This window comes from Euleptes europaea, chromosome 1 (genome assembly GCF_029931775.1).
Source record: "Euleptes europaea isolate rEulEur1 chromosome 1, rEulEur1.hap1, whole genome shotgun sequence".
NCBI lineage: Eukaryota > Metazoa > Chordata > Lepidosauria > Squamata > Sphaerodactylidae > Euleptes > Euleptes europaea.
In genome coordinates, this window is record NC_079312.1 from 171,689,408 (window position 1) to 171,702,798 (window position 13,391).

General features: G+C 45.6%; 1 protein-coding gene across 1 annotated transcript in view; it reads right to left on the reverse strand.

Moving 5' to 3' along the window:
* The window catches only part of HDAC7 (histone deacetylase 7), a 150,388-nt gene extending 137,820 nt beyond the window's left edge, over window positions 1-12,568 (reverse strand). The window contains exon 1 of the mRNA XM_056867129.1: window positions 12,491-12,568. The gene's annotated coding sequence lies outside the window, so the exon portion shown is untranslated. The remainder of the gene's footprint in view (window positions 1-12,490) is intronic.
* Window positions 12,569-13,391: the final 823 nt, after the last annotated feature.

Sequence of the window (13,391 nt, forward strand, 5' to 3'; positions counted from 1 at the left end):
GAAAAGCATCATGGAGAAAGGGCAGTAAAGACAACATAAGAACACAAGAAAGGCACGCAGGATCTGACCAAGGCCCATCAAGTCCAGCAGTCTGTTCACACAGTGGCCAACCAGGGGCCTCTAGGAAGACCACAAACAAGACGACTGCAGCAGCATTGTCCTGCCTGTGTTCCACAGCACCTATAGTCATGCTCCTCTGAGACTGGAGAGAATAGATATGCATCATGACCAGTATTCATTCTGACTAGTAGCCATAGATAGCCCTGTCCTCCATGAATATGTCCGCTCTCCTCTTCAAGCCTTCCAAGTTACCATTGCCTTCTTATGCAACGCGACCCTGGTATTCCTTGGTGGTCTCCCATCCAAGTCCTAGCCAGGACCGGCCCAGCTTAGTTTCTGAGAACTGATGAGAACAGGCTGTTCTCGGTACATGTAGCCAAATTCTGGCCACCATCCTCATCTCTTGATCTGCTAAAATCTGTAAGCCAGGTTTGTGTGAAGTCACTCGCCTAGACACCTGCAGCATGTTAAAAGGAAATATTTCCAGACCACCGAGAAGAACAGCTTTATAAAACGAGTTCCTTCCCCTCTTTAGGACACTGATGCCTAACACAGGTAGGAACGGATAGACAGGCTAGTCAAAAAATGTTTGAGGACTAGTAACTTGGGCAAACCTTGTATCTTCAAACCCTGGCTGTTGCTTCTTCGGTGCAAATGGCGCAATCTGCAGTGGAGAGTATAGGGGCAGAAGGGTGTTAAACCTCTTCCTCATTCTCTCCCCTCCCCGCCCCCCATTATCCTAACCAATTTCCCTCTACTGGATGATTTCTTCCAACCTGAGTTTCCATTCCCCCCTCTTGGGGAAAACAGTCCCCTGACCACATTAGAAGAATACAGCAACAACAAAAAGGTGTGTGTGTGTGTGGGGGGGGGGACTTAACTCTATAGAACTAGAGTAAGGTACCCAAAAGGTAAGGAAGCAACATGAAATCATGGGCTAATATTGATACAAGTGATTTTGTGAATAATGATACATACAAGTTGTTTATATTTACATTAATGTTGTGTTTGTATTAAATTTATTATACATTATTCACAAAATCACTTGTATCAATATTAGCCCATGATTTCATGTTGATTCCTTACCTTTTGGGCACACTAGATGTTCCAGGCTAACCTGATCTCATCAGATCTCAGAAGCTAAGCAGGGTCAGCCCTGGTTAATATTTGGTTGGGAGACCACCAAGGAAGTCCAGGGTTGCGACTTGACGGCACTTTACACACAGAGAGAAGAATACCAAGAGTCTGGATGCAGGCAGGGTGATGTCCTCAGTAGGCGCCCAGCCTAAGAGAGGCTAGAAGGTTGCCTCAGGTGAAGCAGGAGGGATGGCTCGAAGAGAGGGAGATCAACTGACAAAAGTGGGAATGGCATGCCATGCTTGTGGCAGTTGACAATCGTGGCTCACAGCTGACCTCCTGATTCCTCCCCTGTCACGAGACCAAGTTGCATACCCCAGAAAGCCCTTGTGCATGGATAGCCACTAGGCAGGGCCTGTGAATAACACCCCCATGAGGTATTCACACCAGGGCTGCCAAACCCCCGATGAGGACAGGGGATCCCCCGCCACCAGGTCCCACCACCTGTTGCAGTAGGAGGATTACTTTTTTAAAGAAGAAGAGCTGGTTTTTATATGGCAACTTTCTCTACCACTTAAGGAAGAATCAAACCGGCTCACAATCACCTTCCCTCCCCCTCCCCACTACAGACACCCTGTGAGGTAGGTGAGGCTGAGAGAGTGTGACTAGCCCAAGGTTACCCGGCTGGCTTCATGTGTAGGAGAGGGGAAACAAACCTGGTTCACCAGATTAGCCTCCGCTGCTCATGTGGAGGAGTGGAGAATCAAATCCGGTTCTCCAGATCAGACTCCACCACTCCAAACCACCGCTCTTAACCACTACATCACAGTCTTGTGTACTTAGCAGAAGTGACAAAGCTAGGAATAGCCCGGAACTTTATGGTTTCCGGCAATTCCTAGAGCGACCCTGGCCTGGCAACCCTCATTTTCACCTAAGATGCCTCTGGAAATACGGGGCTTCCTGAACTTTTCCTATTCAGACCAACCCCTCTGGGCACTGACCAATAAAGTGAGATAGATCCACCTCCTGTTAAGGCACAGCTGGGGAGGGGCTGTGGCTCAGTGGTAGAGCATCTGCTTGGCATGCAGAAGGTCCCAGGTTCAATCCCCGGCAACTCCAGTTCAAGGGACTAGGCAGGCAGGTGATGTGAAAGACCCCTGCCTGAGACTCTGGAGAGCCGCTGCCAGTCTGAGTAGACAATACTGACTTTGATGGACCGAGGGTCTGATTCAATATAAGGCAGCTTCCTGTGTTCATGTGACCCTTTCGGGAGGCCCACTGAAATCAGAGACCTTCTTCTGCGGTCATTTGCTTCCTCCTCCTCTCCCTCCTGCATCTTGTCATAATTGGGCGGGGGCGGAGGAGAGGCGGCAGGTGCAGCTTGCAGTACAAAGAAAAAAGCTGCACACGCACACCCTGCCGAGATTCCCTTTTATACACAACTGTGAACAGGCAACGTTCTCCTTTGCAACTGGCCATTCATTCAGTTTGCTTGCCTAGAACTGTGCGGTACTGCCGGCTACTCGCATGAGTGAGTGTGCCCTACGGCTCTCCATTTGAGTCTGGAAAGCCAGAAACTTTGATCTAGCAAAAAAGGCATGGGAAAGGGCTGAATGACAGAGCGGCTATAGGCCTTCTATAGGCGACACATGATAAAGGTCTATAAAATTATGCATGGTATGGAGAGAGTGGACAGGGAGAAGCTTTTCTCCCTCTCTCATAATACTAGAACACAGGGTCATCTGCTGAAGCTGGAGGGTGAGAGATTCAAAACAGACAAAAGGAAGTATTTCTTCACACAACGCGTAGTATTGTGGAACTCCCTGCCCCAGGATGTGGTGATGGCCACCAACTTGGAAGGCTTGAAGAGGGGAGTGGACATGTTCATGGAGGAGAGGGCTATCCATGGCTACTAGTAAAAATGGAGACTAGTCATGATGCATACCTATTCTCTCCAGGACCAGAGGAGCATGTCTATTATCTTAGGTGCTGTGGAACACAGGCGGGATAATGCTGCTGCAGCTATCTTGTTTGTGGGCTTCCTAGAGACAGGTGTTTGGCCACTGTGCGAACAGACTGCTAGACATGATGGGCTTTGGTCTGATCAGGCATGGCCTTTCTTATGTTCTTTCTCCAGAAGAGTGGAACGGCCCCTTGTGCTCTGTATGTAAAAAGTGAATTTCACCAGGCTTTAAGACCATAAGAAAAGCCCTCCCCCCACCCTCAGCCTGTATCAAACCACAGATCCATCTAATCCAGCATTCTGTTCTCACGCAACAGCTAGCCAGAAGCGTTTGCTCAGCAGGCAGACGTTTCAGGTTCCATCCCTGACGTGTCCAGTTAAATGGATCGGGTAGCTGGTGATGGGAAAGGTCTCCACTTGAGACCCTGGAGAGCCGCTGCCAGTAGTGGCGGATCTACCCCTACCCCTAATCCCAGAGGGGCCCTGAAGCAACTTTTTTTTAATGAGTAAATGTTTCAACAAACTGGATGGAGCTTTTTTTTTTTAAGTATCTGTTATTAAAATGAGCCTATTTTTGTGATAGAATCATAAGCCAATGGGTTGAAGTTCTTAATACTGACCTTAGAATATGCTCTAATACCCATTTCATATGGCCTCCAAATGTCCCTGTCATTGGTCAGATTTCAAAATTTTCTCGGGGGCTTGCAGTGCCCGAACCCCCACCGGCACGGGCTCGCTGAGCTCCCCAGAATCTATTTATAGCCTACATTTTGGCATCTGGATCCTCGAATCCTTCGTTGGTGCAAGGCTTAATAGTTCTATAGCTCGGCCCTTAGGCCAGAGCCAATCAGAACCATAAAAAGACATCTGAATTCTCAATTCAAGCTGCACTCGTCTCGCTTGTGCATTTTAACACCAAAAAAAATAATCAGATTTTCACCTCTTTATCCTAACAAGCCCCCTCTGATGGCCTTCTGCCTCTCTATCAGTGAATGAACCAATGCATCTACCATAGAACAACCCCACTGAAGAAGACAACAGCGAGTCTTCAGGAAGAGCAAGTGAAGGACCAATTAGCTGTTTTGGACCTGCAACTGAGAGAATCCAACCTGCGTATACGCAATCTACCTGAAAGACTAGGGGACACTAGAGAGACCATCATAAAATCACTTGCTAATATATTTCATTTAAATGAACAAGAATTAAATCACACAATAAACAAGATATACAGAATCCCCTTGTCAACTTGAATACAGAAAACAAAAGCTAGAGAGATCTTGATCTCCCTCTTTGACATCAGGATGAAAAACTCACTATGAAACTTCACTTGGAGAATCATCTAAGTGTAGATGATACACCGTTAATAATTCTCAAAGACATTCCTCGTCACCTGATTGCAAAGAGAAACATCTATAAAGACTTCACTGAGATACTGAGAAACAAGGGAATAAAATACAGCTGGTTGCTACCACAAGGATTTACCTTCACCTACAAACAGGTTAAACATGCTGTAAACTCATTGGAAGATATCAAAAACCTTTTGACAAGAAATAATGAGCTGACAGACCCTACTGTGTGTAAAGTGCCATCAAGTCGCAGCCAACTTATGGCGACCCCTTCTTTGGGGTTTTCATGGCAAGAGACTAACAGAGGTGGTTTGCCAGTGCCTTCCTCTGCTCAGCAACTCTGGTATTCCTTGGTGGTCTCCCATCCAAATACTAACCAGGGCTGACCCTGCTTAGCTTCTGAGATCTGATGAGATCAGGCTAGCCTGGGCCATCCAGGTCAGGGTCACAGACCCTACTACAGGAATACAAAAAGAAGAATCAACAGCCCAAGGAGCAATGGGTGAAGATTGTCTCAGACAAGAGACCAAGAAAGCATACAGATGGCAACAAAAATTCCAGACAGAAGAAAAGGTTTAAAAAGAAGGGCTAAGAAGGCCGGAAGAATACCAATTTGACTCTCAATATGGGAAATGGGGGGAGTAGAGAAATAACAATTTCAACTTAATTTTTTACTTGGGGTATTTAAAGCTTCTTAAGATCTACTCTATTATAATATGACAGATGAGTGACTGGAGAAAACTATGTCAATGTGTTTTGTTTTTATCTTTATTTTATATATTTATTTTCTTTTATGGTTTTCTTGTTTTTTTTTCTCTTTTCATTATTAATATTACTTATCGAAATGCATTAAATAAGGGGAAAATATAACATTAAAATAATAACCTATTAGGATTAGAAAATATTAATACAAAGGAGATACTAGATTTATGTAGGGAGGGAGGAAGTCAGTGGGGAAGTCAATTATAACTAAATATATTCAATATTGAAGACATACGCCTAATAATTTTTTAATTGTTTATTGATTCAAAGATTGGTATATAGGATGTATTGTCAAATGAAATGTATAGTAATTTTTGAAAAACAATAAAAATATATATTTTTTAAAAAAGAAGACAACAGCGGTCATCCAGACCTCATTGCTGCTGGGAAGGGGTCACTGCAAGGACCATTGCCGAGGACTCCACCCCACCACCCTGTTCTCCGCCAATTGGGCCTCAAGGTCCTTACAAGGGCAGCACGGCCCTTTGGACCTGGTTGGATGTTGCCCTCTTGTTGCTGGTTGCGAAGGGGGCCCCATTAACAGTTCGAGCTTCAGGGTCCCAAAAGTGTACATCCGCCACCGACGGCCAGCATGAATAGGAAAGGCAGGCCTCGATAGACCAAGGGTCTGAGTCACTGCAAGGCAACTTGGTGTGTTCAACATGCGTTCCAGAGCGCTCCCGCAGAGCTATTTGCAAGCCTTAAGCAAAGTAAACAAATCAGAGCTGGGTGATAACCCTGCATCCACGGATATCCCGAATAGAGCGAACCCATCTGCTGGAACCAAAACCCTGAATACGTTTGGTAACGTATGCAAAACCCACAAGGCTTAAAGTCTCTTGTTCCCTGTTTTGTTTTGCAATTTCCCCTCCGCACATCAGGTGTTTCGGCAAATAGGAAACACTGAAGTATACAGAGAAGCAGCGCTGAAGCCAGAGGAGCGTTGGAAGCCGTCCAAGAAATCGCTCCCGACGAGGTTTCCAGACCAAAGAGCTTAGAAGAACCCAGATCCAGATAAAAAAAGGCTTTCTCGCAGCCCACAGGGAAGGGAAATGCAGCTTTACTGGAGATGAGACCAAAACTAAAACTTCCTGGCAAGAAAGGTGGGGATGAACCGCCACTAAATATGGGGTGAATGGAGGAAGCCGGACGCATGACCTTCTGCGGGGACACTGACTGTATCATCTTAAGAGAGCCAGCATGACGTAGTGGTTAAGAGCGCTGGACTCTAATCTGGAGAACCAGGGTTGATGCCCCACTCCTCCACACGAGCGGCGGACTCTAATCTGGAGAACCGGGTTCAGTTCCTCACTCCTCCACATGAAGCCTTCTGGGTGGCCTTGGGCTAGTCACGGTTCTCTCTGAACTCCCTCAGCCCCACCTAACAAGGTGTCTGCTTTGGGGAGAGGACGGGAAGGGGATTCCAGGCCACTCTGAGACTCCTTAAAAATAGAGAAAAGCCAGGTATAAAAACCTTCTTCTTCAACGTCACATACAAAACGACCAAAGGAAGGGAAACAGAACCCTCCTGGGTGTGTCTGGGGTGTGTCTTAGACTTATTGCTTCACATAACCCTGAAAAATCAATCTGCCGATGAAGGAAGGGCAGCAGAAAAACAAACAAATAAATAAATGTGTCTATCACATGAACTAGACCCGTGGTTCCCAAAGTGAGAAGTACCACCCCCTGGGGGGGATTACCTAGGGGGGCACTAAGAGGCAAGGGGGCAGCTGGGGGGCACTAGAGGTGGGCTCCTTCAACTGTGTTGTTCGCTAATTTACAATAGATCAAGCTATGTAACCAGGCTGGCAAATTTGGTTGGAAACTATCAGAATTTTTCCCCCAGACTGGTACCACTAGATCAAGTTCATCAGATTTGTTGAATAAGTTTCACCTAAAAAGTTTTAATTTGATTTTGAACAGATGTGCAATTAATTGTTACTGTTCTGACAGTTTATTGTTATTATCTTCTTTAATGTGTCATGCAAACCCCTATTTTGAATAAAGCTTATAGGATAGGGGGCACTGGGGTTGGGTTTGTGGAACCAAGGGGGTGGTGGCCCAAAAAAAATATATATATATATATATATATATATATATATATATATATATATATATATATATATATATATATATAAATTGTTGCAAGCCAACAGCGGCAACTACCCAGTATGTACATTTCCTTAACCAAAGTTGGACCCTGGGTCCATTTAGCCCAATACCTTTTGCTCTGATAGCTGCTCTTTTCAAGATCTCAGTCAGTTGCTCATTACGGTCAAGGACCAGCAGTATAAAACATACATTAGCAATAACATTTCCAGAAAATCATTACATAAAATAGTATCAAAATAACAAGAATATTTCACTAAATCAACCCTGAACCACAGTAGTCTCTGGCAGCTGCATAGAATCTAGCAATTCTCTGTTAAGAAGAAGAAGAGGAGGTGGTGTTTATATGCCGACTTTCTCTACCACTTAAGGGAGACTCAAACCGGCTCACAATCACCTTCCCTTCCCACAACAGACACCCTGTGAGGTAGGTGGGGATGAGACAGCTCTAACAGAGCTGTGACTAGCCCAAGGTCACCCAGCTGGCTTCATGTGTAGGAGTAGGGAAATAAATCCAGTTCACCAGATTAGCCTCCGTCGCTCAAGTGGAGGAGAGGGGAATCAAACCCGGTTCTCTGGATCAGACTCCACCGCTCCAAACCACTGCACTGGTTAACTTCTAGCAGTTAAACTTTTTTTTTATTTTTACTGTATTTGCCGGTCTTGGACCGTAATAAATACCATTGATTTGGCAGTTAACGTCTGCTAGAAGAGCAGAAGTATACCATTCCTCCAACCTTCCAAGGTTTTGGTGTTGTTTTTTGGAGGATTAGGATGATAAATGCATATCTGAGATCTTCACGGAAACAGGAAAAGACTGCTCCTGGATGGGTTACCTGAGATTCTTTGAACTGAAGGTACAGAGGATTTAACCTGAGAACTTCTGTACACAAAACACGTGCGCCGACACTTCACTCCAGTCCTTTTCCCTGCACAGCACAGACTGTGAAAAGGAAAGCTCTCCTGACTGTGGAGTATCGACGGGAAGGAAATCAAACCACCCCTCTCCCCAACAATTTTCTTCCACCACGCATCCGATGTAACGTTCAACCCAAGGTCCTCATCACGGAGAGGTCCTCTGTGCATTTCAAGAACCCTTGAGGGAGACCACTCAGCAAAATCAAACAGACCCTGCCTTGAAAACCCATGACAACCCAACAAAACATCACATTTCTCTCCTCCTGGATGCGTTCGCGCTGCCTACCCAAAGGCCAAAGGTTATTGACTTTGCTTCTTCACCAAGCGATTAAAGTCAAGTGCCCGGGAAACCCAAACACACACTCACACTTATAAAGGTTATGACAGTATTGTGCTAGATTCTTCTACAATCTCTCTGCATGCCACACAAAGGATGTGATTTTTTTAAGCAACCTCAGAGACAAGCAGAGAACCCCTGACACCTTCAATGCGGTATGAATAATCTCTTGACATTTGAAGCCTTCCCCCCCCCCTTTACGGTCACATTAGAATAAATGTTCTCATCTTTCAAGATGTTCCTAACATGCACACATGCAGAAGGTTTTAAAGGTAAATGTACAATCCTATGCAGCTACTCATTTTTAACTATTATTGAACCAGGAGGAAAGGTGGGATATAAATGGTGCATTCTCCCAAGGTGCCTGAGAGCTTTTGACCTTTGCTAACTGCTACTCAAGACTCCTCAACAAACCAGCTTTGGTCCTTCAAGTCACGGCCTGCTACAAACTAACAGAAGGGGCACAGAAAACGTACATTATACCTACAAGGCAAGGGGCAGGTTTAAACCTCAGGCCCTGGTCAGGTCTGAGAGAGTAGCCAATCTGAACCCCCTGTCCTTCACTCACTGCCAAGTATGAACTGACTAAAAACCAACAAAAATAATAAGCGTAATCCAGACTTCCACAGGCCAGAAAAGAATCGCATAAAGATCGGGGGGGGGGGGAGTTGTGAATTTCCTGCATTGTGCAGGGGGTGGACTAGATGACCCTGGCGGTCCCTTCCAACTGTATGATGCTATTCTATTCTAGGGCCACTGTAAACTGCAATAAAACCACCAAAGAGAAGTCTCACACACTGGAGGCGAACTGGAAACAGATCGGGCCCAGGCCAAGCCACATTTGACAGAACAGAGGGGAGAAAGCAAACAAAAACCTCGGGATCACTCCATCTAGAAAACAGCCAGGCTGGGAGTCATTTGGGGCAGGTGGAGAGATAGGCCCCCCCACAGGCCCCCGAGATCCACTCAGCTCAATGCATTAAGGAATCGCGGGCAGCAGAGCCAAACAAGGGGGCAATGCTTCCCAGCCCCCCCTCTCTCCCACACACACACCAGGGCCGTCTTAATGCATGGGCATGCTGGCCAGTTGCCTGGGGGGGGCACAAGCATAGGGGCCCCATGCAAATCTACGTATGTTGTGACTTGCTGTCAATTAATAAGTAAATACTATACTAAACTATAGTTTGTCCAAAACCATCATTGCTGGCCTCCCCATCCTCTCCCCCCAACTTAGGTTAGAGGTTACTGCCTGGCCTGGTTTCTTTCAGTGGCTTTATTTCTTGAATGTTACTATTGCCATCTTGTTTTATTTGTTGCTGGGAAGTTGATTTTAAATATGTTTTTACCTACGTTTTTTCTATTAGGGCGGGATGCAAATGCGAGGGCAATAAAATAAACAAATAAATGTTTGCTCTTGAGAAATGCACATTTGGCATGCATTTTACTAAAGATAATGGACAATATTTAGGTATTCTCCCGCTCAGCCAAATCACAGTCAGCTCAGGTGAAGGGAGAATTAAGAGTCTCCTCTGGGAAACAAATGCCCAGATGGCAAAACAGGTAGCCACATTTGGCGCAACAGCATATAAAGTTCAACCCCTAACAGTGGGCAATTGCAATTAGATCAAATCATAATTTGGTTGATTTTAGTCTATAATAAATTATTTGGAAATTTTAATTAGGAATGTTTTGGGTTGTATTAATAATAAATATTAATAATAAACCCAGGCCCATCCAGTCCAGCAGTGTGCTCACACAGTGGCCAACCAGGTGCCTGAACCCCTCTGAGGTCTGCTCCCTAGGAGACTGCCCAGGTCACCTAATGTGACCGGGGTCTGATCCAGCAGGGCTTTTCTTCTGTTCTTAAATCGATTCATTTCTTGGAAAAAATGTAGCGGTTAAGAGCGGTTTGATTCCCACTCCTCTACATAACGCAGTGCCAGATTTAAGTATAAGCTAAACAAGCTATAGCTTAGGGCCCCACTCTCTTGCCCCCCCAAAAAAATTTAAAGAAAAGAAACCTGGATGTACGTTTCCAAAATATAAGCTAAAAAACAAATAAAATAAAACCAACATGTGTGTGTAAAGTGCCGTCAAGTCGCAGCCGACTTATGGCGACCCCTTTTGGGGTTTTCGTGGCAAGAGACTAACAGAGGTGGTTTGCCAGTGCCTTCCTCCGCACAGCAACCCTGGCCTTCCTTGGTGGTCTCCCATCCAAATACTAACCAGGGCCGACCCTGCTTAGCTTCTGAGATCTGACGAGATCAGGCTAGCCTGGACCATCCAGATCAGGGCGGGGAAAAAACCCTTACATACAGTCCAACAATTACTTTGATAAAAACACATCTTTTGTTATGTGCAAATGGCTTGAGATATCGATTAGGTCCGTAAACTACCATATAGTATATATATATCCAACACACACAAAAAACAGCACAATTCGCAGACCCAAACGCGCAAAGGCACCACGCCGCCTGGCCTCGCTCCACGGTTCCCTTCCTTTTTTTTTTTTATTTAATAATTTTTGTTTTGTTTTTTCTCATCTCAAACATAAATTAACAATACAAAGTAAAGTCTAATATCAAGATTCTAGTTCGAAAAATAAAAAGAAATACAAAGAAAGTTGACTTCCCCGACACTCTCTGCTGTCCAAAATTAAACTGTATATACTTTTGCTAACAATATTTCCCCCCCTAATTGGTTACTTTATAAGTAACTCCACGGTTCCCTTCCTTTTTTTAAAAAAATAAATGTTTTATTATTTTCTCATCTCAAATATAAATGAACAATACAAAGAAAAGTCTAACATCCAGATTCTAGTTCGAAAAATAAAAAGAAATACCAAGAAAGTTGACTTCCCTTACACTCTCCGCTGTCCAAAATTAAACTGTATATACTTTTGCTAACAATATATCCCCCCCAATTGGTTACTTTATAAGTAACCCCACGGTCCCCTTCCTTTTTTTAAAAATAATTTTTTTTTATTATTTTCTCATCTCAAACATAAATGAACAATACAAAGTAAAGTCTAACATCCAGATTCTAGTTCGAAAAATAAAAAGAAATACCAAGAAAGTTGACTTCCCCTACACTCTCCGCTGTCCAAAATTAAACTTTATATACTTTTGCTAACAATATACCCCCCCCCATTGGTTACTTTATAAGTAACTCCACGGTTCCCTTCCTTTTTAAAAAAAAAATATTTTTTTTTATTTTCTCATCTCAAACATAAATCAACAATACAAAGTAAAGTCTAACATCAAGATTCTAGTTCAAAAAATAAAAAGAAATACCAAGAAAGTTGACTTCCCTTACACTCTCCGCTGTCCAAAATTAAACTGTATATACTTTTGCTAACAATATATCCCCCCCAATTGGTTACTTTATAAGTAACCCCACGGTTCCCTTCCTTTTTTTAAAAAATAATTTTTTTTATTATTTTCTCATCTCAAACATAAACGAACAATACAAAGAAAAGTCTAACATCCAGATTCTAGTTCGAAAAATAAAAAGAAATACCAAGAAAGTTGACTTCCCTTACACTCTCCGCTGTCCAAAATTAAACTGTATATACTTTTGCTAACAATATATCCCCCCCAATTGGTTACTTTATAAGTAACCCCACGGTTCCCTTCCTTTTTTTAAAAAATAATTTTTTTTATTATTTTCTCATCTCAAACATAAACGAACAATACAAAGAAAAGTCTAACATCCAGATTCTAGTTCGAAAAATAAAAAGAAATACCAAGAAAGTTGACTTCCCCTACTCTCTCTGCTGTCCAAAATTAAACTGTATATACTTTTGCTAACAATCTATCCCCCCCCCCTCTCATTGGTTACTTTATAAGTAACTCCACGGTTCCCTTCCGACGCCCGGCCGCCTTCCCTCTCCTCCACCCGCCTGGCCCGGGCTCTCACCTTGGCTGCAGGCGCCGCTCTCGCCGGCCGGGCTCACGCCCTCCTCCTCCTCGGCCGCCCGCCCTTGAATCCCATCCGCGGAGGAGAAAAGAGGGTCGGGGTCGGGAGGCGCGCCGCTGCCGCTGCCCAGCGCGGGGTGCAGCCCGGGCATGGAGAGGCCCCGCCGGCTGACGCCTCCTCCTCCTCCTCCTCCTCGGGGCAGGGCGCGCGGGGAAGGAGAGCCGCCGGTGCGCTCAGGGCCGACGCGCCGGCAGGGCTCCGCCCGGGAACGCGAGGCCGAGGCGGGCGGAGGCTCAGCGGAGGGACGCGGCGGGCTCCATCCCTCGCCAGCCGCCGCCGCCCGCAGCGCCTGGGCGGGGGGATCCACCTGCCCTGCCCCGCTCCGCTCCTGCGAGCGAGCGCGCACGCCCCGGCGGGGGGACTGGGGAGGGGTCCGCCGGCGAGGGACGGGGGAAGGCGCCCGCGCGGAGAAGCGAGCGCCGACAGTGGCATTGTTTGTCAGAGGCGCTCGCCATTGGCCCGGCCTCAGCCAATGGCGAGGGCGCGCCGGAGAGTCGGATCTTCGAAGGGCTCCATCTGCTGCTGGGGATCTCTGGCTGGGAACCGAAGGACAGGCTGGATCGGACCCAGGCCCGTCCAGTCCGGCGGTCTGCTCACACAGGGGCCGACCAGGTGGCTCTGGGAAGCCCCCAAGCAAGACGGCTGCCGGCAGCATCGTCCTGCCTGAGTTCCACCGCACCTAAAAAAACAGGCATGCTTCTCTGATCCTGGAAAGAACAGGGATGCATCATGACTAGTATTCATTTTGACTAGTAGTCATGGGTAGCCCTATCATAAGAACATAAGAAAAGCCATTGCTGAATCAGACCAAGGCCCATCAGTCCGGCAGTCTGTTCACACA